Raw genomic sequence first — 4,573 nt, forward strand, 5'->3', positions numbered from 1 at the left:
TTTCCTTTGAGTTAATATCTATAAAGAATCTTTGAGGGACTGCTCCAAGTTTTAGTAAAGTAATGACGACATAAAAGGAAAAAATAATAATAAATAAAAGATACGGTTCACAATAGACTTTGCTGGAAGACAGGAGTAGTGCAAAGAGCATGAATTTTGGTCAGATAAGCATGGACTTAAATCTTACATCTACTATTGACAAACTGTGTCATCTTTGCAAAGTTAACACTTAAGACCACTTTTTGAACTAAGTTCTAGCATACCTATTTTATAGATGAAGAAACAAATACTCAGAGTTTACAAAAGAAAAATAGGTAAGTAAAGTGTGTAACACACAGTAGAAGCTTGATAAATGTTAAGTCTCTCAAAATAACAACAAAAACAAAAATGTTACCCATACTTATGAAACCTTAGCCATGTTCCCACACCGTGTAGAGTGCTTTATCTGTGTTATCTCACTTAATCGTTACAATAATCCTGTGATTTAAACGTTATCTCCTTTTTGCAAGGGGGAAACTAAGGCTTAGAAAGCTAACACTCACTCCTAACCACTATGCTTTTCCCTGGGAAAGACCACAGTAGCTGAGCATTTGCCAAGGGCTTCATTGCAGCGCCAACTTTGGGATTCAGTTTTCTTGATTTATTAATCCCAGTACAAACCTAAATCCTTAAATTCCCTTTCCACTTCAAAGGGCAATTATGTATTGAGTCATCTTTTTAGATATTTCAAAATAAGCCCACTTTTCCTAAGCTTTCAAAATTAAGTGAGGCACATTTTGTTTTGGAGAATCTGAATCATTGGTATTTGCCTTCATTTGTAAGTTCGCTTTCCACAGCCAAGGACATTTTTTCCTGAATTTTGTCTTTCCTCAAATGGCAAAGAAATAAGATCTTTGGCCTTATAGAAGTGACCCATTTAGGTATCTTCCTATGCTACCTATGTAAGACTGTCTAGGAGACCCCCATGTCCTCTCAGGAAGCATCCTCAGTGCCCCTGTCCAGATAAAATCCTGTCTCAATGCTTTGTAGCAATTCTGATATTCAAATATCCTCAATCATAATGTTGTAAATAGGGTTGGAACAAATGACAAGTGCTGCTGGAGAAATTCATGATCTCTTCCTGGTCAGGACTAGGCATTGAGAAGTAGACATTAACAGATCATGCAGACTTACCAATTGGAAGCCCTGCAATTTTGTGAGGATGGAAACAGCCCCACATGCTTCCAAGCTTAGCACAAAGTCAGGGTAATACCACTGATGTTTACCAGTGGAAGATTGAAGAAATTGAAATAAATGGTGTCGTAAGTGACTAAGGAACAGTGGTGAGCATGGAAAGAGGAGAGGGACAAATTATTAGTTACCTATGAAAAGCTTGTTTCTACAAGGTATCACATGACAATTAATATGTTTCTCTTTGGAACAAAAGGGAGCTAGCAAGAATGGTTATGATTTTTATAGCAGCTAACAAATGTTTAGTACTTTATAGTTGACTAATATTTTTCAAATTAATTATCACTTTAGTAACTTACAAATGCCCTGTGAGATAGCAGGAATCATGAGAGCAGGAATCATCTCCACTTTACAGATGAGGAGAATGAAAGCTCAAAGTTAAGGGAATCCATGAGAAGGTTGGTGCTACTCGCAGGCATTATGCAAACATCACCTCCAACCATCATACCTTTGCAAGGTCAGATTCATGGTGTCCGTTTTCTTGAGGAGGAGGCAGAGAAGTTAAGTGAACTGACTGGAAACGAAGTTGATGAGTGGCAGATGTGGAATCTTAGCACTACCCTGTCTGGCTCCAAGGCTATTGCATTGTGACAATGCCTTCCCTAGGCCTTTCCTTTCCCTCTCTCTGGTCTACTTAGCTTCTGTGGCTCATATGCCAACCCCAGCAGGCCTCTGTAAGGCTCATACATGGAAACAGGTAATCTAAAGTACTTACATGCACATCAAGTTGGGTTCCTCTTAGGTTGGTGCAAATGTAATTGCGGTTTTTGCCATTAAAGTATGGCAAAATTACTCACCAGGAGTGGCTGCTGATTCTTTGTGTCTGCACTTTCTTTTTTTATTTTTGCAAAAGTAATTGCAGTTTTTGCCATACTTTAATGGCATAATTGCGGTTTTTGACATACTTTAATGGCATACTTGAATGCCATACTTTAATGGCAAAAACTGCAATTCCTTTTGCAAAAATAAAAAAAAAGTGCAGACACAAAGAATCAGCAGCCACTCCTGGTGAGCAGTTTTTCATGGAGAACAATAAAGTGGAATCTGTCCAAAACACATAATAAATGTCCATAAAATTCAAAGGCATAGTACAAAATGATACACTTCTCTTATAAAACATGTCAGCAAGATCAAGAAGGCACATTTGTCAGAAGAGATGTGGACTTCTAGCCTCAGAAGACCAATACACTATTTTGTGCTTGTGATTTCCTCTTACCCTCATGTAAAATTTAAGCCTTTTGTCAAATCTAAACAAGCGTTTATTGAGAGTCTACTGTGTATAGGTATATGGAAATGAAGGTGTGAGCATTAGGAAAACCTGCCATGTATTTCAGCTTCCATTATATCTCATCAATGACCTCCAGTCACTTGAGAACATGTTTTGTTTCCCTTTTTAAAGCTTTCTAGTGTTTTAGTAAAGAAACTTAATAAAAATCCACATAAGCTTGTCAAGACACTTCTCCCATAAAATGCAATAGTGTTGATATTTATCTCTCTACCTATGTATCTATGTATCTGCCTATATATTAGATATATTCAATATATTATACATTAAATATTACATATATGTTTTACGTGTATAGATACAAAATATATGTTATGTGTATATGTATATATTCACACATATACATACATACATACATATTCATACATATGTATGTATAATTAAAACTTACTAAAGATGATAGTGGCCCCACAAAAGTCATTGCTTAGTAGAGACCTAGTCAAATACTCTTACAAGCCAAGAGGTTTAACCTTATTGTACTTAAAGAGGGAGAAATACACATATACAAGTAATTCTTCAGTATCTTTTTTTATCCCACTATGTGCTCTGCCTCACACAGCTCTCCCTTTTCTTTCTTCTGTTCTTCCTCTCCCACGTCTCCTTCCTTTCCTTCTTTTTGCCTTTATTAGGGAGTCTTTGTCCCCTAGCCAGAAGCAAGCCTCCAGGCAATACCCCATGTTCTAATAAAGCAGCCCTTTTGTCAATGGTGATAATGATTACCTCTTTTGCAGCTGCCCCTGGCGTTGCATTTTTGTAACACAATTTGGCCTCTTTGGCTCTGGTTAGTCCTATTTAACGTACTGCAGGGGTTCCCTGTTTGATCTCTAATTGATATAATTGACTGGGAATAATCGGGAAGGCTTTATAGATGTTTATTGATAGCTAATTTTCCTTCATCCATTGTTTAATTCAATAAGAGCATAACCTAATTTATTGTCACTCCAGTAGAGATCCATTACCCTTTTGATAAATGCTTCTGGGGCCAACTTGTCAGTAACTGATTTCAAAGAGCTGTTAAGCCCACAGAGTCCATCATTAGTTAATGGCAGTTTAGAAAGCTAATGATGTTATAAATTACAATCAATAAGAACATGGAAATTACAGTTGTTGAGCAAGATAATACTATATTATTAAACTAACACTAAATCCTACCTTTGCTTACTATACTTTTGGAGGATTTCTAAATCCATTTAATAATATCCATAATTAACCAATAAACCCATGGATCAGGAGGCAAATTGTGGGAATGGAGATACTCATACTTAAAAGAACATTTCAGAAGGATAGAGGAATTACATTACATTCTTTGATAATAAAAGGAATCTGGGGGACCAACACACCACCACAAACATGTACAGAGATCTCCATCATCTCATGTCTTGAATCTGATCCTATTGAAGGAACCTATCCTCAGATATACCACAACTTAGGGGTATCATACTTTGTAAGTCTTTACTTCCCAAGAATATACAAAACCTAGATGCATAGGTTCTCTGTGGCTGCCAGTTTCTGCCCTTTCTTCTTATAACTTATAATATAATAGATAGATAGATGCATATAAAATTTCTTATACTTAGTGTCAGGCTAAGAAAGCAAAAATGGACAAAATTAGGACAGAGTTCTTGGTTCCCAAAGATAAGATCAATATCTGATATAGGGGACTATATAAACAACTTAACCAACATTATTGCTCATGATGGGAAGCATATTCCTTGTTTTACCCACTCTCCCTAGAAATGTAAGCTCTGTGAGGGCACCTATTTTTGTCTGTCTTTTCACTTAGAGTACCTAACACATAATAGATGCTCAGTAAATAGTTTTTGACCATCTTTGTTAAATGATTTATCCTGGAATTGTACGTATCTAAAGCAACTTCTACACAATCTCTGATTTTACAGGACTATAGAATTCAATTTTTCATCTATTTATTCAATATTTATCAAACAATTGCTATACAGTCAATGAGAATATAATGGTGAGAAATCCTAAAAGAGTGCCTGCTCTAATGAAGAATACAGTCTAATTGGAAAGACAAATATCAAGGAAATAATCAAGTAA

Source organism: Pan paniscus, chromosome 5 (assembly GCF_029289425.2).
Source record: "Pan paniscus chromosome 5, NHGRI_mPanPan1-v2.0_pri, whole genome shotgun sequence".
NCBI classification, from domain to species: Eukaryota; Metazoa; Chordata; class Mammalia; order Primates; family Hominidae; genus Pan; species Pan paniscus.